Source organism: Chlorocebus sabaeus, chromosome 17, assembly GCF_047675955.1.
Source record: "Chlorocebus sabaeus isolate Y175 chromosome 17, mChlSab1.0.hap1, whole genome shotgun sequence".
NCBI lineage: Eukaryota > Metazoa > Chordata > Mammalia > Primates > Cercopithecidae > Chlorocebus > Chlorocebus sabaeus.
In genome coordinates this window covers 16,418,002-16,443,576 of record NC_132920.1, presented here as the reverse complement: position 1 = coordinate 16,443,576, position 25,575 = coordinate 16,418,002, and the positions used below count along the sequence as shown (strand labels likewise).

The 25,575-nt window shown below is 43.1% G+C and overlaps 1 protein-coding gene across 7 annotated transcripts in view; it reads left to right on the top strand.

Moving 5' to 3' along the window:
- LOC103222118 (uncharacterized) overlaps positions 1–25,575 on the top strand; it is a 429,481-nt gene that overhangs the window by 317,592 nt on the left and 86,314 nt on the right. For 6 of the 7 annotated variants that reach the window (XR_012089048.1, XR_012089049.1, XR_012089046.1 and 3 more), the window contains one exon: positions 8,704–8,854. The exons of the other annotated variant lie outside the window; for it this stretch is intronic. The gene's annotated coding sequence lies outside the window, so the exon portion shown is untranslated. Of the gene's footprint in view, positions 1–8,703; positions 8,855–25,575 lie in introns of those variants that run through there. 7 annotated transcript variants of the gene reach the window in all.

Sequence of the window (25,575 nt, the reverse complement as noted above, 5' to 3'; positions counted from 1 at the left end):
TTGTTTTGTTTTGTTTTCTTTCCTAGGTCAGTTTTTCCAGGGGCATGGAGTATTCCGTCAATATATATTTTCAAATCTTTTTCTACTTCTAGAAATTGTGCTTGAGTCACGATTTTAAGCGTTTGCTGTTTTTATTGCTTTGGTTTTCTTCTTCAAAGCCTCTTATTATTATGTTATGTTGGATTTTCTTTGCTCGTGTTCCTTTTCTGAGTCTTTCTCTTGAATTCTATTTCTTTTTGATGTTTAACACTTTCTCCTTTCTATTTTTTAGCACTCCTCAAGGATTATCTGTTGTGTGCATTCCCTCTTGTGTTCCTTCTTATTTGGTCTTCATCTCGAAAATGGATTTTTTTTTTCTTTTACTTCAAATTCTTTCCCATGTTCTTTTGCCTCTCTCTATCCAACTATTTCTTTTCTCCAATCACTTCATTTCTGAATGTTTTTATTGGGATTGGTGTTCCTTTATCTCTTCTTACTTCCTCATTTTCTTTTAGCTCTTTTGAAATATTAACGTTCTCATCTGTTTTGGGGGCATGTCTCTGTGGTAAGAATGCTCTTCTGATTTTTCTCCTTACAATAACTGTGCACTGCATTTGACCACAAAATCCTATTTTGTTACTCATTTTTAAGTGGAATGAGTTTTCCCGTATTTTTTAGGGATAAGGGATGGGCCAGAAAATATTTTCTAGTGTCTAGACCATAGAACTCCCTCTTCTGTGGTTTCCATGGAATGATAAAATAAGACCTTTATTTTCTTAACTTCATCTTCTCTGCTTCCCTTCACTTGAATCTGCCCCCTCCCTTCACTTTGACTAAATTATTACTGCCATGTTCAATTTAGATTCTGCTCTCAAAAGTGTCTTCTCAGGGTGATTCAGTCATGGAAGGAAGCTTAGATTTGTTGGTCTCAAGAGTGCCCTGGCTCCATAACACCTAAGCACCTTCAGACCTTCCCAGGGTTCCTTGCCCTCGCCCGGTGAAGTGGATTCTGCAGGACCCCTTGCCAGTGATGCTGCTGTGCTAAAAATAGCTCATCAACCTGCTGACCGTGCCATAAGGGCCTTTGGAAGCTTGGGAGCCCTTTGTCCCAAAACCTTCAGATGTCCACTGCCCCTCCTCCAACTTTCTCTTGCGCAGATATTGCTTCCGCCTGGCTCTGTCACTATAAATATTTCAGCCACACCCGTTCCTGTCTTCAGGTGTATAGACTACACAGTAACCTCATTTTGTCCTGATGTAGTCCATGGATTTTTGGCTCTGTAATTTCAGTTTGTCTGTTTTTGTTGTTGTTATCATTGCTATTGTTATTGGCAGGGAGGAGGAGGGCAGGGATTCTGAAAAATTTTTTTAAACTGTGCTACCTTTGACATTGGTACCATCATCTTTCCTGAATTTCCGCTTTAATTTTTTTTTTCTTTTCTTTTTTTTTTTTTTTTTTTTGAGACAGGGTCTCACTCTGTTTCCCAGGCTGGAGTGCAGTGGTGCTGTTTTGGCTCACTGCAACCTCTGGCTCCTGGGTTCAAGCAATCATCCCACCTTAGCCTCCCAAGTAGATGGGACTAAAAGTGTGTGCCACCATGCCTGGCTAATTTTTTGTATTTTTGGTAGAGATGGGGTTTCGCCATGTTGCCCAGGCTGGTCTTGAACTCCTGGGTTCAAGTGATCCACCCATTTAGACCTCCCAAAGTGCTGGGATTACAGACAGCCATGAGCCACCGCACCTGACCCCACTTAAATTTTTTTTTTTTTTTTTTTTTGAGACGAAGTCTTGCCCTTGTCCCCCAGGCTGGAGTGCGATGGCACGATCTCGGCTCACTGCAACCTCCGCCTCCTGGGTTCAAGTGATTCTCCTGCCTCAGCCTCCCGAGCAGCTGGGATTACAGGTGCCTGCCACCACACCCAGCTAATTTTTGTATTTTTGGTAAAGATGGGATTTCACCCTGTTGCCCAGGCTGGTCTTGAAATTCCGGCCTCAGATGATCTGCCCACTTCAGCCTCCCAAAGTGCTGGGATTACAGGCATGAGTCACCACACCCGACCCCACTTTAGTTTTTTAACAGTGCTTGAGAAGATGTTTCTGCTAAATACTGTGCCTCTGGATTAAACCTCAAATACTTCAAAATGTGAAACAGATTTTTAGTTAAATACTTTTTAGGGACAAGAAAACTACAAAATGCCTTGAAAAACAAAACACGTTCAATTTGTTATTTGTTTAACATGCATAGAAAATAAAATTAATACATATATCTTTTCCAAATTAACACAGTATGAAACCAACCACTACTCATTCATCAAAAGACACAATGTAGATGAAGTTTAGGCTTGGTTAGGATCCGGACACTGAATAAATGGTAGCTCTGAGGTTGAAAAAGCTCCCTGAGTCACTCTGGTACACATTCTGATGGGCAAGTCAGCATCACCCCCCCCCACCCCAGCCCTTATTCCCCCCTGAAAAGAAGTCTGTAGCTCGGAGAATTGACTTGTTATAACCTTACAAATGTGGTTGCCAAATTGCCATTGACATCATATTTTTCTTTTTGGCTTTCACTAGCTAGATAGTAATATTATAAAGGAACTCTCTGCTTTTTCTAGTTTGTCCTTTTTAAATTCTTGGAGGCCCTTTGTACCATGGAACACAGGATGGGCAAACGTGCTTCTTATAGTGTATGTTAGATTTAGCACCTTTTGGCAAAGGGTCTTGTTTCCTGTGCAGTTTAAATTTAGATCCACTGAGAATCTGAGAAATTCAGTAATGAAAGGGTAACTTTGGAGTTTCCTCTTTTGGAAGCTTTCCTTATTAAATTCTATTAATGACTCTGTTAGACTTGATTCCCATCTTACACAAGAGATTCCAGAATAGCAACTTGAATTGCTTCTCAGTCCCTCTTACAAAGTCACTCCTTCATTCGGCATTGATTGACTGCCTCCCGTGTACCAGCTGACAGGGCTTATGTACAGAACCACTACCTTCTTTTTCATTCTGTTATTTTAAGAGTTTCTTGATAGCCCATCTACCTAAGAAGTGTTGCTATTAAATTTCAGCCTATCTCATACATATTATTCTGAGATCCTCCTTGCTGGATTTATAAGTATAAATCATTCTTGGATAAAATATACAATATAAACAATAAGTGGACCAGTCTTCTGATTATATGTGCTCTGAGTCTACAGAAAGAAAATATCTTGGTATGTTTCAGGAGACTTGTAAAGATGAATTGTAGAACTTCTCATTTCTAATTAAAACTAATTAAAATTTACTGTCTACAAGGGAGATGGATTGAACGTCACCTTTACCTTTCTCTTGACAACAATGAACTCTGACTCAAAGCTGGCACTAAATGTATTATTTCAGTATCTGTGTCCTATTCTGTGTTGTAATATTTTGGATAAAAAACGGAAAAAAAATAAACAAGAAATTTTTATTTTCTTGCTAAAAAGTCAACAGAGTCCATTGTTATCTTTCTTTGCTTTCCAGATGGCAGAAATTGGGTGTCAAGTCCTAGAAGACAGGGGTTCTCAACCCCTGGGCCATGGACCATTGTGGGTCCGTGGCCTGTTAGGAACTGGGTGGCACACCAGGAGGTGAGTGGCAGGCGAGCCAGCATTAGCCAACTCAGCCAGCCTAAGCTCCACCTCCTGTCAGATCAGTGGCAGCATTAGATTCTTTCTCATAGGAATATGAACCATATTGTGAACTGCATATGTGAGGGATCTAGGTTGTACCCTCCTTATGAGAATATAATGCCTGATCCCCCTACCCGTAGCCTCATGGAGAAGTGCCAAAAAGGTTGGGGACCACTGCTATAAGAAGTCCCGACCAGAAGTGTCACATCTTTCTATAGCATGATGCTGCTTCTTGAACACCTGTAGTAGCCAAGGCCAGAATTAGCGTGGCACCGTCTTCCCCAGACAAGGTCCATGGACAATGCATTTCAAAATATAGGAAGCTCTCCTTACACTCTCTGCTACTAGCTTCCATGGTTATCAAGTAATTATACTTTATGCTGAGCCAACTTATGCATTTAGGAAGAGATGAAGAGAAATTATATCCTCAAATGGGCTGGAACAAAAGGGAATACCAATAATTTGTAAGTTAATCAAATTATAATTAAAGCAGGAAGAGACACAGGGAGCTTTGATTATCTATGTTTTCTGTTAGAAAATAATACAACAAAAGTATCCAGGGAGTCTTATCAGTTCTGTAGGTATTTGGCAGAACAGTAAGGTTATAAGTTGTCCTTTTAATTCCCAGCTTCCTCTGGCCTCTGCTTCCCATGGCCCTGCCTTCTGACTTGCTGTTTGCTCAGCTCCTTAGTGCATGGGAAGAGCAGAAACATCAGGTGAAAGGTGCTGAGATCTGCTGTGCACCTGTGCCGCACAGCCCTTCCCATGTATACTTGTGTAGCTTTTGGGTTTGCCAGTTGATGGAACTTATCTGCACCAAATAGCCTTCCACGGGGGTGGTGCCGATTCGCACTCCCACCCACAGCCGGTACAGCCTAATCACAAGTGGAACAATCAGAGCGGAAAGTAGCAGCCTCTGGTTTCCAAATGTGAGAGAGCCTCAGGGCTCAGTCCTCAAACCTGGTCTGTTCTTTGTTGATGTCTTCAAACCATCTCAAAGCTGACACCTTCTCCAGCCTGGGCCTTTTCTTTGAACCTCAGGTTTGCATATCCCACTGTCTCTTAACTGCCTCCAGTGGGATGAACTCTTGATATTCTACCGCAACCTGCTCCTCCCACTGTCTTCCCATCTCCTTCCAGTTGCTCAGGCCACAGTCGTTGGTGTTGTCCTTGATGGCTTTTTTTCTCCTACGCAATCCCTCTCGTCCACAGTGCCACCATCTCTTGGCTAGAGTTCCTCAGTAACCTCCTGAGTAGTCTCTCTGCTTCTTCTCAGAATATCTCCTCCATGCAACAGCCAGCATGAACTGGTGAAAATGTAGTCCAGACCCTGTAGCTCCTCTGATCAAAACCCTCCAGCGCCTCACAGCCCACTCAGAGTAAGGACCTCAGACTTTATCATGGTTCAAAGAACTTGTCATCCCCACCCTCTGACTTCATTTCCTGCTCCCCACCCCCTTTACTCAGTGCCAGGAGCCCCGCCTGGATGCTGTTCCACTGACATGCCACACAGGAGCCCACCCCAGGACCTTCTGTTCTTTCTGCCAGGAAGGCTCTTCCCCCAATCACCACGTTGCTTTCTATTTCCCTTTCTTCAGGCTTTTTTCCAAAAGTTACTGTCTCTATGAGGCCTTTTTTGACTGACAAGCTTGAAAAAATTGTCACCAGACCACTACCCTAGCCCCCTTTTCTGCTTAATTTTTCTGCTTAGCATCTATCACCATTTAATGGAAAATACTTCATTGTAAATCTTTTATTCCCATGAGGATAAACAGTTATTTGTTGTTGGGGGTGGTTCTAAATATTGATTTAATTGGTTATGAGGGTGTTAATAATAATATAAGACTAGCATTTATTCATCAACTACTATGCGTCAGCCACTGGGTTAAGTGACTTACATGTTAAGAACCTCACAGAAGGCCAGGCACTGTGGCTCAAGCCTGTAATCCCAGCACTTTGGAAGGATGAGGTGGGCAGATCACCTGAGGTCAGGAGTTTGAGTCCAGCCTGGCCAACATGATGAAACCCCATCTCTACTAAAAATACAAAAATTAGCCAGGCATGGTGGCAGGGCCCTGTAGTCCTAGCTACTCGGAAGACTAAGGCAGGAGAATAACTGGAACCCGGGAGGTGGAGATTGCAGAGAGCCGCACTCCAGCCTGGGTGACACAGTGAGACTCTGTCTCAAAAAAAAAAAAAAAAAAAATCACAGCAACCTAGTAGTTGAGCACTGTTACTCTTGTTTTACAGGTGAGAAAACTGTCTCCTAGAGAAATTGAGTAACTTGATTCAGGTTTCATGGTTAAGTGGAATCTGGGCCCTAACAGTCCACTTCCAGAGCCTGTACCTTCTGCTACAGCTCTACTGCCTTTGCTAGGAGATGGCCCAAGGACATTCCTTAGCTGACTTCAGCTTGCTCTTTGCCCCCTGCAGTCCACCCGTGTCTCCTGCTTGGTCATCAGTGATTTCCATGCCATCCCATGTCATTGGACCAGTTGTGTGTTTTTAATAGGAGTTCTCATCTCGGTTTCTCCACAGCTTTGCCAATTCTGCTCTCCCCCTCCTGTCTAAATACCCTCCTCCCTTGGCTTCCTGAACGCCACTCTCTTCGGGTGCCATCCTCCCTTTCTGGCACCTCCTTCCTAAGTCTTCAGGTGTTCCCTTTCTACCTGCTTTCTACGCCTCTAAGTTTTGGAGTTCCTCATGGCTTAGTCTCTAGTTCCCTTTCTACCTGCTTTCTATACCTCTAAGTGTTGGAGTTCCTCATGGCTTAGTCTCTAGACCACTTTGCTTCTCCACCTAAGTTTTTCTGCTAGATGATCTCATCCAAACTCACAGTGCTTTAATGGACCCATGACTCCTGCATCCATGTCTCCAGGCCAGACCTCTCATCATCTTCGGGCCCGTGTCTCCAGCTACCTACTCTGCAGCTTCTTTGGGGTATCACCTGAATCACAATATCACCTGAACTCAGTATGTTCAAAGCCAAAGTTATAACCATCACCATCCCACCAAACTTCATACCCAAGAATTCCCCATCTCAGCCATTGGCGTCATCTGGGTACCCAAGACAGATGCCTAAAAGTCATTTCTTGAAGCATTTCTCTCCCTCTTCCTCTGTATCTAATGTGTCACCAAGTCCTACTGATGCAATCTCCTCAGTGTCTTTCGAATGCACTCCGTCTCTCCAGGCCCAGTGTCACCATTCTGGTCCTAAAACCCACCTTCTGTCCAGGAGCCACAGCTTCCCTGGCCTTCTTCACCTCTTCCAACTGTTCCCATCACCCCGTTCTTTTCTTTGACAGCATTTTTTACATATAAAAATAGATATTTATGTGATTATGTCATGAATGTCTTTTCTCCCTAAGAAGCACTATGAGAACAAGAAGCTTCCTATTTCTCCCTGTTCAGTCCTCAGCTCCTAGCAGCACAGTGCCTGGCGTATAGTAGATTCTCCATCAGTATTTGATTTGTTGAGTGAAAAACTTAGATGTATTAAATGACAAACTGAGATCAAGGAAGAATGAAGAATCAATCAGAAGCAGATAGAAAATGATGCTGTGTGGTATGGCAACATCATGAATGGACTGTTACTGATAATACACACTGAGTCATCAAAGAAACATTAACATGTATTCTCTATTTTTAAAGGAAGGTACATAAATATAGAACTAAATAAACAGATCTCAGTAAGTAAAGTTTCAGTAAGCAAAGTTTTAGAAGGCAAAGAGAAATTAAGTTCACATCATTTCCCAGTAACACAAATGAATGTTTTCCATCCAGTTCTGAGGACAAAGACAGCACCTCCTCACCCATCCATGCCAATGGAGGCTGAGGTAGCACAGATAATTGAAATTACAGTGAAGAAGGAAAGGGGCTGATTGATTTGCCTGCCATCTCCTTTCTTTAATAGTGGAGGAATTGCCAAAAAAAAAGGCTAAAAATGGGCAACAGGAAAAGGGAGAAACAGTAAGAATCTTGGATAATCTTCCACTAGATAATTAAGACTTAACTGGGTCTGTTTTGATGTGTGCACGTTTCTGTACATGGAAAAGGATGAACCCACAAATATTATAAATGCCAATTTCCAAAGGCTTTTGGAAAATATAACCCATAGCATATGGTATCAAATTAATTTGGGGTTTTACTTGTCTCAGTCTGATTTGGGCACATTGAATTATGAGATAATAGTTTGGCATCCATGTTTGCTGAGTGCTTGTTGTAAGTTTCTCAATTTCACAAAAATTCTCTGAGGTTAGAAGATGCATGGTGACCCTCGTTTGGCAGATGAGGAGGTAGTGGCACAGAGCCGATCAGTGGCTCGCCTGGGCTCTGGCAGGAACTCCTGGGCAGAGCTGCTGAGACCCAGGTCTACAGACTGTCACTCTGGCTTCACTATTTCTGCCCTTCCTTTGAGCACTTTTCTAACTTTTGTTCTGTTTCTTGCCACTTAATGCACCTGTTTCATCATGCTGCCTGTCACAGTTAGAGGAAGGAATTTAACACAGAATGCATCATGTTTGACAGTAAGGAGCTGCACAGCTGAATTCCATCAAGACAATGTGCTTATAACCCCAATGGTATTAAAACTTTCAAATGATGCTTTATCACAACTTCCCCTGGGCTGCATGTGACAAAGGGGTGCTTAACCAGGAGGGACATCTCTCTTTGCTTCTAGGGGCAGATTGCTGTTTTTTGCCCACCTCTAAAATCTCCTAAGAGCACTCAATTCTGCTTTTCCTCCTTAAAGCCAACAACTATACAATTTAATTTAATGTTGAACAGCTGTTTCTCCTGCAGTCCAGGTGAAATTTGAGGTATCAGCTAATTGTGCTAAAGTTCCCAATAAAGAAGTATTCAGAAGGTGTGGATCACCAATTACTTCTTGGCCGAGCTGTGAACTAATAACTGGTAGCAGTAGATACTGTACTCAGATGCCACATGAAATGCAAAAGATTCTACACTTTATTCCATAAAACATGGCGATAGGACATTTTCTACTACTTAAGTAACTAATATTTAAATGTTTATAGATTTTTAAATGATTTCTTCAACCTTCCTTTCTCACCCTGTTTCTAGATCTGATGCACAAAGGAAAATAATGATACAAAACCCATGATCTATTCATTGTGTTGTTGCGGTAGATCGAGTTACATGATGCACAGCACAAGACCTTCTTTGCGCTTCTTTCAAGCAGAATGATCGCTGTATATTCACTCTGAACTGAGAGGTGAGGATTGAACTGTGTAGTGCCTCAGAAAATATCAAGAGTTTTAAAACATTAGTTTTGAGAGATTGAAATACATAGAAACTCGGAATGTTTGAATGTCAGCCCAGACATTGGCAGGCTTCCATTCAGATTTCGTTGTGAGTAAAATGTGTACTCAGTGACTGGGTTCAAGCCCTTCATAGTTTATAAGCAAATGTCTCTGCTTTTTCTAGATCATTGCAAAAAAAAAAAAAAAAAAAAAAAAAAAAAAAAAAAAAAAAGAAAAAAAGAAAAAGAAAAGAAAAGAAAAAAAGAAATAGGTTAAGCAAATTTTGTGGTGGTGCTTATGTGTGCACAGACATGCATGAGGCCTCCGCATCTTCCAAACTTGGAAAGCATATTTTAACAGCACAAATATATCTACATGTTTGATCTACATCAGAGCCTCTTTTTTTCCCTCTTCCTTGCATGCTTTTTAATTATATAGTTTAAATGCTTTAACTATTAAATCTGTTTGGTCTTCAAGCTGTAAACATCACACGCAGCTAATAAGCTTTAGGAAAGAAAAGGAAATTGACATTTAGTATAGAGGTTCTACAAAACCAATGAAAAACTATGCAAATGAGCTATGGAACAGACAGATTTGCATATCCTCCTTGATTTCATGATGATATTCTCAGCATGAGCCTGGCAGCCTTGCCTTTTTACCTCTTGGGATGATGCATGTACTGGTGGTAGAGCCCTGCAGGGTCAATTTAACAAGTGTAACATTGTGATTTTCCATGCGGTGTCTCAGAACCACTGAGCAAAACGCAGCAATAACCAGTGACAGAGGAAATCGATTTTTGAAGTAAATACTTTTGGAGGAGGGGAAGAAGGTACGTTCCCTTCATATTTAATATTGCCAAAGTTAGGTTGAACAAGTTTTTATATTAGTGCCATTTGGCATTTCAAAATAAATAGATTATCCACCAGTTACACCACTCTCTGGATCCCCTCACATGTTTACCACCAAAACTCCTGCGCAGAGACTGGTCCTCTTTTGCAAACTGCTTTTGGCTCCCCCGCAATCTCTCATCAGAAAAGCAGACTAAGGAATCTGCTTTTGCCCCCATCCTGTTAGAATGATAAATAGTAGCCTAATGGCCAAGTTGTATATTTATTTAATCCATCGTCTGTATTGATAGTTTATGATGTCCTGGGTATGAATTCGTGAAAGCATGGTTGCATAGTGGCGAAGAAGGATTTTGATATGATCGAGATCTGGATTTGAACTCAATCCTGACAGTTCTCCCTGCCTTAGTTTCTTGCCCATAAATGGGGGTGATGAGGTAGTTGTGAGAATTAAATGAGAGACTATGCAAATGGTTATCACACTCCCTGGAAAACAGTTAAATACCTAATAGATAGCATCACTATTTTGAAATGCTTTCAAAATTATACTCCAGTTTTACTTCTGCAAAATCAAGGTAGCTTTCTTCAGAAAAAAAAGAAATGAACTTCACCCCTAAAATGTACTTGGAGAATTTTAGAGGGTCTTTTCCAAGTTGTTATAAAGCACTTCTGAAGTAAATTTGCCCATTTCTGCCCACACCAATCTTATAACATTCCAGGAATAAAATCTGCACTCGAGTTTAAAAATAAAACGGGTGGAACAAACTGAATTAGAAGTCCTTGGCAGACATCCCCCCCAAGCAGAATGTTCTCTCAATTGGTGGTATCGCAATAAAAGAGATGTATATTTTTTAGTCTGCCCTTCCTCCCTGATAACTTCAGCCAGTTGTATTTCTCTATTCTAAAAACCTGGTATGCTTGGATTTAATCTCACCACTCCTTCTATCTACGCTCCTGCTCCTACCCCCACACCCACTTCCCCCAAAAAACCCCCACATCCGCACAGACCCTCCTTCCCAAGAAAACATGGAGGCGGGATGCTCTCTGATACCGTATATGTGCATTCCGGACTGTGCTGAGGAAGGTCATAGAAACATGAGAAGGTTCTACTGTTTTCAGTTGTAAAGACTGCCAAGAAAGAACAACAAAAAAATCTCAAATGCATTCACATTTCTCCCGCCTCTTTTTTCTTCTGTAAATATTCAACCCTTTTTAGAGAGGCTTTTGATAATGTGTTATCCCAGCAAACACCACGAACCTTGGATGTACGCAGTACTCCCTAATCCCATAGGAATGACTCAGTCAAGAGAGTTAGATAAAATATGGTTGGCAAGATTGGGTGGAGAATCTTGTTACTACACACACACACACACACACACACACACACACACACCCCAGCAGCACCAGCCACTGCACCCCTATCATCGCCATAGAAATTATGTAAAAACTAGACATTCTCCTCTCCCTTACACAGTCAGTTACATCTTTCCCAAAAATGGAAGGGGAAAAAGCTTTCTTTGGCTGAGCCATATGCAAAAAATTATGGAACATCTGTGTAAGTAACAACATACAACAAGACAAATTATTGGTGGTAAAAGGCAAAGCCCTTGTTTCAAAAACATGTCTGGAAATAGTGTGTATACAGAACCTTCCTTTGTGCTAATTACTCATAATAGCTGTCAGCTTTGTGTACCACAGGCTGGGCTGTTAATAACTAGTGGTCAGAGTACGGTGTTCTTTTTTTTTCCCTTTCTTTTTTTTTCCTAGCCTTTCTTCCCTCTTTCCTGCCTTCTTTTCATTGTTGTTACATAAATCATATAGCCTTATTCTAATAGTTGCTGGAAGACCAAATCAGAGATGTGGGGGATCGGGGACTTGCGACATCTTGGAGTATACTAGTGGACAAATGCCACTGTGTCACCCCTGAAGTGGCCATTTTCCTCCAACGCTTGTCTGAGGAGTGCAGGGACCTTTGGGGTCCAAGCCATGTATCAGTAAACTTCAGAATTTTGTTCCTAACATTTAATTCTATTCTCAGTCTCAACACCCGCCACAAAAATAATGTCACTCCAGGCAAATTTAGTCGCTTACGGATTCTGAGTCTCATTGTGATTTTGCCTGAGTGGCAAGGTTTTCAGGCACGTGTACTTAAAAATGTGATGTGGTAGAATTTGCCTCCAGCTAGGAATCCACAGACTTGGGTTTGAGCTCTACGTCCCACAGTCACCATGTGATCTTCAGAAAAGAATCACTGAACTGCCTGTGTCTCCATGCCCCCGTTTGTCGAGAGAGAGGCGGTAATACCTGCCTGCGGTGTTTATGTGGATCGAAGGGGCTAAAACTCGTAGGAACACAGAGTGCTTCTATGATAAGAGAAAACTCCAGCCAGGCTCAGTGGCTCACGCCTGTAATCTCAGCATTTTGGGAGGCCGAGACGCGTGGATCACCTGAGGCCAGGAGTTTGAGACCAGCCCGGCCAACATGACAAAACCCTGTCTCTACTAAAAATACAAAAATTAGCCAGGCGTGGTGGTGGGCACCTGTAATCCCAGCTACTTGGGAGGCTGAGGCAGGAGAATCACTTGAACCTGGGAGGTGGAGGTTGCAGTCAGCCGAGATCTCACCACTGCACTCCAGCCTGGGGGACAGAGCAAGACTCTTTCTCAAAAAAAAAAAAAAAAAAAAAAAACTCTGATGCTATTGCTACTGTTTTGTTTTGTTTTGTTTTGTTTTAATGCTAAAAGGGCTCCAAACATCCTGTTATCACCCATTGTCAAATTTCTGCTTATATTTTGCAGTGCCAGTGAGAAACTTGGGGTCTCTACAGTCAGTAAGGAAAAAGGAGTTCGAAAGAACTAAGGGATCTCTCTCTATGGGGAAGAAATAGTAGGACAGAGAGTTTAAATTTAGGGTTTGTAGGAAATGATGCACCAGGGCCACCGCAGAGCCCTCATGTCTCCTCTCTTCAGTGTCCTCTCTGCCTCCATCACCTAGTGAGGAGGAAACAGGGGCAGGAACAGGTCGCCAGGGTGTCCAGCAGGTGACCTCCCCAGCTCCCTATCCCCGCAGCCCCCACTGCTCCACTGGCAGCCTGTGTCCCAACCAAACCTTACTCCATGCTGTAATTCTAACGTTCTCTGCACATTCATCGCCATGTTTCCCTCCATCTGACCCAGCCCGTCAAAATCCTTCCTCTACCTCAGGGCCCAGCTCCCATCCCCTCTTCCACAAAGCCTTCTAACCGCAGACCCATTAACCTCACCCCACTTGGGGCTTCCAAGTCCCTTTATTATTTATGGTTATGAGAAGGTGTCACAGCCGGCCTGGTGTTGTGTAGTGAGTTGTGTGAATGTGTTAGCAGAGCGGGTTGGCCCAGCATGTGATGGTTGGCTGTTAGCTGGAGTGAGCCAGCCTGGGTTCACATCTCCCTCTGGCATCAGCTTGTGCTGTAATTGGGGTAAGCACTGAACCTCCCCCTGTTTCCTTTCCTCATTTGCAAACTTGGCTTCATAATGATAGCTACCTCAAAAAGTTGCTGTGATAATTAAATGAATGTCAAGCTCTTATAACAGTGCAAGCACTGAAGAAATATTATGTTGGTGCAAAAGTAATTGTGATTTTGCCATTACTTTCAATGGCAAAAACCACAATTACTTTTGCACCAACCCAGTATTTGCTATTAAGAGTCCTCATTGGCCAGGCATGGTGGCTCATGTCTGTAATCCCAACACTTTGGGAGGCTGAGGCAGGTGGATCACCTGAGGTCAGGAATTTGAGACCAGTCTGGCCAACATGGTGAAACCCCATCTCAACTAAAAATACAAAAATGTGCTGGGCATGGTGGTGCTTGGCTCTAATCCCTGCTACTACAGAGGCTGAGGCAGGAGAATCACTTGAACCTGGGAGCCAGAGGTTGCAGTGAGCTGAGATCGCACCATTGCACTCCAGCTTGGGTGACAAGAGCGAAACTCCATCTCAAAAAAAAAAAAAAAAAAAGAAAAGAAAAAAAAGGCCTAGTCTTCCAGAGACAAGAGGCCATGTCTTGTCCATGTTTTTATGCCTTGCAACCGTATTTTACATATAGAAAAGACCCAGCCCGTGAACATTAAAGTCAGTATCAGGTACATTTATCAACATAAAATCTGTTCCTTTGAATCAGCTCAACAATAAAAGAGTACAGCTGAGCACCCCCTCCCACGGTCCCATCCCTCCAGTCACTGAAAATCTGTGAGGAATTTTTATAGAGTGTTTCAGAACAGAGCATTTCAAGACAACCCTAGAGCCCTATGGAATACATTTTCAATCATCTTTCTGCGTCTGCTTTCTTTTTTGGGTGCACACAGCAGACACTGGTGATGAGGCATGTGCCTGTATGCACTGTTGTTTTATAGAAGCTGAATGAAAGCCTGGGAGTTGTATCTGCCTGAAAACTTCCATCCTGGCTTCTAGAGCTCAACACCTGAAACACTAGAGGCAGTTGAGGTCACTTTGAAAACGGAACTCTTGATGTTCTGCTCAAACTTTAGAGGCATTAACAACAAATCAGGCAAATGGAAGTGTGGAAAAATCAGAAGTGAGGACCACTCTGTTAGGGGTTTTGTCGTCATATCGTGTGTGTGTTTATGAATGTGTGTGTGTCATGTGTGAGTGCATTTAACCTTCATGCAATAAGAGAGTAGTTTTCCACTTAGAACCAGCCAACTCTCTGTAAAATTTACCTCCATGATTCTAATTTTGCTCCCCCCGCCGTGGGCAAGTTGGCAATGTCTGAATGTCTGAAGTCATTTTTGCTTGTCACGACTGGGGAGGAGCTACCAGCATCTAGTGAGTAGAAGCCAGCAATGCTGCTAAACATCCTACAACACACAGGACAGCCCCCACCACAAAGAATCATCCAGCACAAGATGTCAACAGTGCCAAGACAAACCCTGGTTTACCTTAACCTTAAAGGAACAATTCGAATGCCTGGGAAGGGATGTCTGCCACATCTGTAGTGCAGAGAAGCATGGCCCCCAGTCAAGGACATGGAGAGTTCCATGTCTGGATCTAGACCGTGCCCATCCACAAAAATGCCTCCTGCCCTTCTCCAGCATACAATCAAGTCCATGAGAATAGCCTTTATTGGTGGGAGGCGGGGCTTTAGGTGAGCGACACTGAAGGGCTTGCTCTGAGCTTGGCCTCTGCTGGCAGATAGATTATTTTCTGGCCACTTTAATCTTGATCCTGCCCCTACTTGTTTTTTTTTTTTTTTTTTTTTTCTTTCCCCCAGTTTTTGGATCTTATAGTTCCACAAGACAAGATACATCTAAGAGACGGGGAAAAAGGTTAAAGCAGCAAGGGGATGCTGGATAGAGGGAGAGGGAAACAAGAAAGAATAAAACAAGACGGAGAGACAGAGACAGAGAGAGAGGTACAAATGGAGGCTGCTTGGTTAAAGTGTCCTGGAGTTTTCAGCAAGAGACTTTGCTGCCAGTGTCTCTCCATCCTTCTCTCTGCCTCTCTCTCTCTCTCTCTCTCTCTCTCTCTCTCTCTCTCTCTCTCACACACACACACACACACACACACACACACACACACACACACTCAGCCCCACCACCACACACAGGCCAGGTGGCTCTGCTTACATACATGGCTTGGCGCTTTTACTCCTTGGCTAAGACCATTTCACACATGAACAACACAGCCTCCTCCTAGAGATTTGTCATCCATCTGCTTGCAGAAGAGCTGTCTGTTTCCCTCTGAAAACTGGTCCAATCAACATTTTCCTTTGGCCAGGGTAGCTTACCAGCAGCTCCTCCATAAGGTCCATAATTGCAATTTCTCATTCTCATTTGCCTGGCTGGCTTCACCCTTCTGTCCTCTCTGCACCTTCCCACAAGTGCCCCACCCTCTCCACCAGCCCTCTCCTCCTTTTGTGTTAAGAAGCCCTGTCAAAATGAATGACAGAATCAACTTCCTTCTCCCAAAATGGCTCATTACTCATAACTTTCAAGCAATATTGCCTTCTGTCCTCAAAAGGTTTGCAGATTTTTTTCCCCCAACTGATCCCCTTTCCAGAGTGAAATAGCGGATGAATGCCTTGCCTAGCACCCTCTCTAAGCTCTGCCTCTGTAGCAGTATTGTGGGCCAATATGCCACCGAGTCTTTCCTTGTGATCTGCTTCAGCCTGTCTTGTGCCATATGCTTGTGGCAGACAGTGGTTAATATCAGTCTGTGAGCATCTTGAGGCTAGCTTTGAAGTCTAATTCTAGTGTCCTCATGCTTATAGGGTGCACACTTTGTTTGTTCTAGAACAGAGGGTCATTCTGCTACGGGATGTGGAACACTAATATTGCACTGATATTGCAGCCGTGTTTGTGGTTGAATGAGGGAGCAGGTGATGGGCATAGGAGGGAACCAATCCCTGAGCCGTGTTTCAGGGATGCTCTGTCCCATCCCCTTTCTCCCAGATGACTTCCTATTCTTAAATTTTGAATAGTGAATAACACAGGCAGGAGGTGGGATCGCGTGAGAACTTCGGAAATCTACTCATCTCTTTCATCTCTTTGTTATTTACAAGATAAACGTCTATACTGAAGCTTTAGGGACCCAGATTACCACTGAATTGTTTCATAAATACATCTGAAATCTGCCGTTTTGAAGGAAAAGTAAAACCTGAAGAATGATTAAGAAGGCATAGAGAATCCGCAGGCTCTAAGATGCGTGAATAATGCCTTTCCATGGTTCACTACCAGGCGACCTGGACCTGCAGCTAGTCTTCCGTGTTTCAGTATATTATGTTGGGAGCATTCCCAGACAGTTCACGGGTAAAATGCTTTCAAATTCTCCTTTACCGAAAGGCATTTTAAAGTAATACACTTGGGTGAGGAATACAAGTGCCTGCTGGGATACTTTTGGTAAACGACTTGGCACGGTGGGATGAAGCAGGGTCTACGTTTTCCCAGATGTGAAGTTAGTAGCTACAGAGGGGTCCTGAGACAGAAAGCATTTGTAAATATTAATTTGTGCTCTGTTTCACAGAATCTGAAATCAGGCATCTGTGCATTTTAAAATATGAAAGAACTAGGAGATCTAGTACTTGGTAGCCTTTTAGAGGGAAAAAAGGCCATAGCTCGAATATTGCTGTGATTTCAGTTGGCTGAATTTATGTGTAAAGGGCACGTTAGGGAATAGTCTGCAAAGATACCAGAAACTGCCATTCATGGAAGGCCTTGAGTGCAAAATGCAACAGTCACTAGTTCTGACCCAATGCCATCGGATGGTTTTGGAAGGTCCTCAGAGGAGACACAACACCAACAGTGACATTGCTTCCAGCCCAGGCAGGCTGGAGCTGTTCTGAGTCTTCCTGAAGGTTCTGAATGGTCCAACCCATGGACTCCTTCAGAGAGTCATGGAGCACCCACATTTCCTTTGCCCCTGAAACACTTCTCTGTTTCCGTCTTCACCTTGACTCCTAATCTATTCAGAGATCCCAGCTGATCCTCTCTTTCAAAGCCAGGGCCAGTGAGATCTTCCAGAAGCTTACTTCAGCATTCCTTCCGCTGTCATTCTGAATAGCAGGGCAGAGACAGCAATGGAGAATTCCAGTTGATTCCCCATAAAATGGCCACTTGGTTGTGGGGCATGAGCTGGTCTGTGCTTGTTTGTGCCTGGCAGTGCACACACTAGAACAATGGGCAACCCTGGACATAAATCAGCTAGATACTATTATTAAATAGCCGAAGGTTTGCCAGTGCAGCCTGGGGCAAAGAGAGAGGGGTAAAGTCAGGCTCCCAACAGACTTCTCCATAGGAAACCTCTCCTCTGCTGTGATTTTCCAGATGAACCGTGTAAATGGTTCCAAATCACCGAATGTTTGTGCACACAGGCTCCACTCACATGCACGCACATACCCGGCCTGTGTGTTTCCTCCCTCTCGTCTCTTGAACCCGTAGCTCTTGATTCTGCCTGTAGGAGCAATGATGTTGTAGCAACCATGACAAAAGAAACAAAATCAGAAGGCAGTTCCAGACTGTGCCCCGCCACCTGCCCTCTATCTACCTTAGACAGATCACGTAGGCCCACTGGGTCTTGATAAGACATGGATTTTCACACCTGCTCTTCCAGTCTTATAGGATTACCTGGAGGATCAGGTGATGCCAAGGATGTAAAAGTGCTCTGAGGGGGTGAAAAGGACTTTATATAGTAAATTCTTACAAAGCGCTGTAGGCACAGCCATACCTCCTGAAACTAGCATTCTCATAAGGCTAGTCCAATCCATAAGTTTCATTTGCTTCAAGCAGCTCAGACAGACACTCTCTGAAGAAAAATGATGCATAAAAACCCCATTGTTTGTGATCAGAATAATCAGGTACCACTAAATAGCCCTGCATGTGGATGCATGATACCAGCAGCCTCCAACTTGCTTCTCCAGGAGCCCTGTACTTAACTTGGAAACCCCTTTATTTAACTTCTGTCCACTCACAAAGCTTCACTTTGTCTTCTCTCCTGTCCTGTCCTCCTGAGGTTAACCCTTGAGAGCCTGTAATCAAGGCTAGGCCCTGCCCACCCTAAGTCACCCTCCCCTGTCTCTAGGCCTCCACCTCACTGGGGAGCGACACTGCGGCCAGTGGCAAGAAGCTGCAAAATTCTCTCATCTGTAGAGAGCCCCTAAAACCCCAAATCCCGGACCAGTAGAGGAAACCATTGCTGCCCTAATATCACTTGTTACAAGTCTTCGAGCCCTTGGTATCTGAGATGTTAGGAGCTAGCATTCCTTGTAATTAAATCGCTGGAACATCACAAGGACCCAGTTCAGGGGGGTTGGTTGTTTGACCGATTGATGGCAGCATCTCAATTATTTAGGAGATTTCTGTATAGAGGAGTGACTGGAAGGAAAAGAAGATAACCTTCATTTATATCATGAGATCTTGCTTAGTAGAAGGCTGTGAGGATGGGAACAAAGTGAAATCATGAAAAATAGCCTGATGCAAAAATACAAAGAAGAATTTTGAGGGCCATTGAGATCACACTTGAACAATAACTGAACAGAGCCAGCACTACAGTTTTCAGACCTGATGGCTAACAAGTGAAACATATTCAGAGATAGGCATGTGATTATAAAGACTCCCCCATCCCTGGCGCTTTATTCCACTAATTATCCCTTTATGCCAAATGAATTCTACAGTTCCCTTTCTGGAATTTCTTACCTGAATCAGTCAGATATGACAATTCTATTTTTTAAAGCACCTTACTGAAAATAAAGTGCTTTTCAGTAGTAAACCTTTAAGATTCCTGGTTTCCCTCTGACTTGTGAAAATATGAAGGAACTGAAATTGGACCACATTGGCCCGGGTTAGGAAAACATAGGTGGCAGAGATAAGGTAGATCAAAGAAACATCTCTCTGTGGGTGAAGGAGTTCCTGGTTGTCATGTGTCCATTATTTGTAGTATTTTCCCCACTTGAGGAGGCTGTTGTGAAGGGCAGGATGCTTCACTGAGTCTTTATTGTAAGAGGCATAGGTGTGTCTTGGGTGGATTCCAGTTCTCAGGTTGATTTGCTTGACAACTCTTAGGCAGGAACAATTAATACTGCTGCCTCTCAACTAGCTAGGGAGATTTCACTGTGGAGGCAGAAATTGGATGCACTGAGGCAGAATTCCAGGCCTCTCTTTTCCAAGTCTCTCTCCGAGAAAGGGTGAACTTTTCAAGTCAAAGAGCAGGGACGTAAATAGATGCAGTTATGGTTGTCTGTGGAGGATCCATTCACTTAAGGCAAAGGTTTTAGAAATTACAGAAGAGGAGAAAGGACGGGAACTGTTGTGGTACCAGGATGGCTGGAGAAAAGAAAGTGCGCTTACTGTGCACAGCTTCCTCTCCCTCACCTGTGCCACTGTGAACCCACCTGTATCTTTCTGCTGGCAGAAACATTTGCTCAGTGTATCGCCAGAGTACTTGAGTGTCTGATATTTCTCAAGGTAGAATCTACCTCACCATCTCTGAAACCTCAAAATGTGTGGCCCTCTCGAAGGATAACAGTTGGCAGCAGCCTAAGGCTGTTCTGCTCCAACTTGGAATAAAGAGTATGAATATGATATGGCCATTCTTCTTAGCACAGAGACAAAAAAATAAACAAACAAACAAACGCTTATATACTTCAGAAGATGAAGGTCTTACTTCTTACTGGCTTTGCACCAAGTCCTGGGATTGGCATATAAGAAAAAACGCATATGCAGTGACCATGAAATGGGCTTAAAGGTCAATCTTGGCTGCCAATCGTGGCTAAACTGTGTTGTATTCCATGTTTTTTCCATATTGCCCCTGCAGTGTACATATGCATGCACAATCACGGCCCCTGCACACTGTGTGTACACTCACACCTGCACATGTGTGTGGATATACACCCCCTACACATGTACTTGTATGCACACTCACCCACATGCGTGCATTTGTGTGCACTCACTTCTGCACACCTATTTGCATGCACACTCATCTCCCACAAATATGTATGTGTGCACACTCACGCCCCCTACCACCCACTCGTGTGAAACTCTGCACCTGCTTGTCTTTACCCTCACCCTTGAACCTGTCTATAACCTCATAAAGTAGGAGGAAGCCCAGTGTTGAACTCTACAGCCTTTTACATTCAAAATAGTTTTGAAAAATGCCCACTCAGAGGAACAGGAAAGCACAAACCTAAAAGGTCTGAACACCTTTCCATGCTGTCTATCTCCTAATCTCAGAGCCGCACCAATCCATTATTTAAAAATTAGTCATTATTTATCCAAGGCAGGAGGGGACAAATGTAACTGTTAGTTCAGTAAATGATTTCATTCTTTTTTTTTCCTGTGTCCTTTCTACTGTTAAAGTGACGAAAATGACACCACGGTTTGATATGTGGGGTTAGTTTCAGTTTGAATCATCTCACCCGTAGCTGTATGTGAACTCATGTCTTCTCACACTCTATTAGATAAAAGCCTAAAACAGGAAGGCCAGAAGCAACTGTTTTTAAAAAGCTCACGCTACCCTGGCAACTTAAGTTGGAAGAACCTAATAAATAAATACAAAGCTGCCCCTCTGTCCTAATGTACTTCTTCTGAATTCCAGCCAGGTGCCTCATGGTTTCATGCCTGAATCACAAAGGCGAGTGCCAGTACCCAGTCAGAGCAGTTTTCCTACCATAAACCAGTAAATGTGTGTATATCATATGTAAGTCAGGGTCAGATGGGGAAAATCAACTACGAAACTGCAGAGGCATTATGCAAAATTGGATTACGTACATGTTTTCAGTTTTGTCTCTTAGCAGTTTAAATCTTTAATTGAAATCACACGAGAGAGAGAGAGAATCTGTAACTGTTAGATTTTATAGGTTCCGGTTATAAGATAATAGCCTTCCAAGTCATTGTTATGGGCCATTCTATCTAGTGGCAACTTAGAATATAAAGCCATCTCCCAGCTTCCCAAAAGTAATGTCTGTTTTCTCACTTTCTAATAATTACTTCAGATTTGAGAGTAAGAACTTGTCACAGTGAATACAAATTAGAGTCAGCTTCAGGGTACTACTAAATGTGGATTGTTTTATTCCACGTTTTATCCATTTTAGGCAGAGTAACATGATCATTTCTATACATCTGCCTCTATGCAGGCTGTGTAGACATACTCAGAACACCAGCTTCACTTCTTCAGTCTTCTAAGACAGTCTTTCTAATACTCTGTATTGTCTAATAGCTAAGCTATTGTTAAATTAAAACCCGCAAATGTTTGCAGTTATGCTTCCCCCTCCATTCTCAACCTCTTAAGTGATACAGACAGTAAATGCATTTTAATGTTTATTTAGGAAGCTGGCATCCTGGGACTGTTCACAAGGTCGCTAATTTGTTTGAAAGTCCCCAGAGACAGTGAAAGTCATCCCACCATCTCTCTAGCTGCCTTCATACCGGGGAAGTAAAATACAGCATAGAACACTGCAGCTCACATTATGGAGAACAGTGGTGCTATGGTGATATCCATTCTATTCATGTCATTTAGCGAGGATTTACATAATTTGCATTAGCGTGTGACTTTCGATCACTTAGGCTGCAGCAGAGTATTCGTTGGCTCTATTCTCCAAGGCACCAATGTGGTGGTGTATGTGTCCTTGTATGAAAGGTTACTGTCCTCCCCACCCCCAGTCTTTGTGCACCAGAGCAAAATGCCCTCGGATCATGGCTACCCAGGCCAGAGAATGAGGATTCACTCTTTAAAAACCCTGTAGATAATAGGACGAGCAGTCCTCATCCGTCCCCTCCCTGAGAGTGAGATTAGGTTGGAGTAGAAGGATGGATTCTGCCAAATGATGGCAGCAGCCCTGAGAGTCCTTCTCACACATTGCCAGCTCTGTCCCCTCCAACCTCACCACACATTCCCCTAGTACCCAAAGGCAGACCCGGGCAGCCACTCAGCATGCACATGTAGCAGTGTCCCCTGTACACTGGTACCCTCAAGGCCTCCCCGGCACCTTTGCTTGTTACGTTGGCTGATTTCTTCAAGGGGAAATATGAGATGTGGTGCAGCCTGGCCCTCACACACTCTGAAAATGGCACTGCCCAGGGCCAGGCCTTTTCCTTTGCACACTGCCATACCCACCGTGGAAAGCACTTCATGGGTGTATCATAAGAAAACAGCCATTTGGACATTTTAAATTATTTGAAATATTATAAAAAGATTTATAAAATATATTAGTGTATATATTTATAAAATACAAAGACTATATGATTACCAGGCAAATGAGTAGATAGTGATAGAACTATCATAAGAATAGGATTGGCTATTAATTATAATAATGATTGGAATAGATAACATTTATTGAACATGTATTATGTGCCAAGCACTGTGCTAAAATATTTACATGCAGCAGCTCATCCAAAGCTCATGGGAAGCCCTGTGCAGTGTCACGCACCTGTACTCCCAGCTACTCAGGTGACTGAGGCAGGAGGATCCCTTGAGCCCCAGAGTTTGAGCCTAGCCTGGGCAACATAGCAAGAATCCATCTCAAAGAAGAAAACAATACAAAAAGCTCATGACAGTTGTAAGACATATGTACCATTATTACCCTTATTCAACAGAAAAGGAAATTGGGGCTTAGGGTGGGTGGTTACCTTACTTGTACAAAGTCACACAGCTAGTAAGTGGAGGAGTTGGTTCAATGAAGGATAACCAGGGAAGCATCTGTGGGCATATCAAGGCCTGAAAATAGGAACACCTTGGCCAAATTTCAGACCATGACATCAAGCGAATGCTTGAAAGCTAAGGAACAAATAGAAATATGTTGTATCATTTATAACAAATTGTTACCATTAACACCTACAATTATTAGTGTTGGGAGTATTGCATGGTCACACTGTTCAGATCTCATGAATGCTCCCTGCTTCTCTATTTCTTCTTTGATTTGACATATGCCAGGCCACGTATTCCAGTGGATTTCTGTACTTTCTACTTTATTCCAAAGGCTAAGCATTCCTGAAAGCCACAGAGGGAGTTGATGTGCTTAAGGAAAGAAGTATCACTTAATATGGCCAAAAAACGATTCCATTTCTGTACAAATGCAAGGAGTTTTTGCCAGAAGCCAGGGATTAATAGTCTAGAGGAAGGGACTAATGGTACACAGGAACAATATTTACTTTTATAATGGGAATAGTTTGAGACAGTACATCTTCTAGACACATTCAGTAGGAAGGGTTATGCATTAATTCTTTCATTTAATGAACATTTTAAGCACTTATTATGTGCCAAATATCTTTTTGTAGCTCTACAGCAGTGTTCACTTCTCAATCTTTGGCTACACCAGAGTGTTGGGACCATGCTCCCATTAATCACCCTGTCTCAAACAACACGCCTTCCCTTCATTCATTCATTTACTCATCCATTCCTTCACATAGTTTTTAACCTCAAGAGCTCTGAGGTTCAGGGTGGAATAATATGTAGGGCTTTTGAGAAGTTGACTTTTGAACCAAATCTTCAAGGATGAACTAGGGTAGTGGCAGGTAGAAAACTGCCTTTATAATTAGCCTTCTTTGGTACCTGGTCATGGATTTCTTCTTCAAGCATGAATGTCATCAGTTGTCTGGGAGTGAGATACAGTGTTCATAAGCTTAGAAACAGAGTAGACCATTAAAAAAAAAAAGTTGTGGCCAGCCGTGGTGGCTCACGCCTGTAGTCCCAGCACTTTGGGAGGCCGAGGCAGGCCCATCACGAGGTCAGGAGATCGAGACCATCCTGGCTAACATGGCGAAACCCCGTCTGTATTAAAAATACACAAAATTAGCCAGATATGGTGGCATGCGCCTGTAGTCCCAGCTACTTGGGAGGCTGAGGCAGGAGAATCACTTGAACCCGGGAGGCAGAGCTTGCAGTGAGCCGAGATCGTGCCACTGCACTCCATCCTGGGCGACAGAGTGAGAGACTCCGTCTTAAAAAAAGAAAAACAGAAAGAAAGTTGTAACTCCCTCTGTCTACTTGTTGGAGTAGACATCAAGAAAGACTTTCTTATTCTGGTTTCCATTAAAAGCCATGGGTTGGAAATTATTATTGATTGAGCTTAGTGTGGTGGCTTGCGCCTGTAATCCCAGTGACTTGGGAGGCTGAGGCAGGAGGATTGCCTAAGGTCAGAAGTTAAAGACCAGCCTGGGTGACATAGTGAGACCCTGTCTCAAAAAAAATTTTTTTTTAAGTTGTTAGCATGGTGGCACACACCTGTAGTCCCAGCTACTGGGGAAACTGAGGTGGGAGAATCACTTGAGCCCAGCAGTTCAAGGCTGCAGTGATCTATGATTGCACCACTGCACTCCAGCCTGGGCAACAGAGCAAGACCTCATCTCTAAACAATAAATAAATAAAATAATATCTTAGGGGAAGTTGACAAAAGATTAGAAATATTGTAGGGTTAGGTGCCTGTTGGGCCCCAGGATTTATTCCATTATTCACTCATATCTTCATGTATCCATTCAATAAATACTTATTAAAAGCCTACACCATGCAAGATATAAACCACATTCTACTGAGTATGCAATGGTACATGGTACAGGGTTTCTGCTTTATGGAAACTAACGGCCTACTAGAGGAATTCCAGTGTGTACCAGCTCAGCTGTAACACAGTGAGAAAGAGATAGGAACCATGAACTAAGCAGTGAAAATGTGATGGGATTGAGAGGGGTCAGAGGTATTGGATACGGCGAAATTATTTTAAACGTTTAGAGTGTACAAGCAAGATGAGTAGGAGATTTCTTTAGGAAACATCTCCCTATGAAATAAAAATTTATATAAAAGGAATAATAATTATAGTTGACATTTATGAATACTTAATCTGGGCCAGGCACTGTATTGAGTACTTTTCATGCATTGTCTGATTAGATCCTCACAACATCCCTGTAAGGCAGGTGTTATACTTTCTTATATTTTATAGTTTGTGCTATTGTGTGCTCCATGGTTATAGCAAAAGCTTTGTCTGTAAAAGGCCACAGGGATAGAAGGCACAGAGGAAAGTAGATGTGAGATGTAGTATTAATTATTGAGCCAATAAAATCTCTCCAATGGCCGGGCGCGGTGGCTCACGCCTGTAATCCCAGCACTTTGGGAGGCCGAGGCGGGCGGATCACGAGGTCAGGAGATCGAGACCATCCTGGCTAACACAGCGAAACCCCGTCTCTACTAAAAATGCAAAAAAAATTAGCCAGGCATGGTGACGGGCGTCTGTAGTCCCAGCTACTTGGGAGGCTGAGGCAGGAGAATGGCGTGAACCCGGAAGACGGAGCTTGCAGTGAGCCGAGATCGCATCACTGCACTCCAGCCTGGGCGACTGAGCAAGACTCTGTCTCAAAAGAAAACAAAAAAAA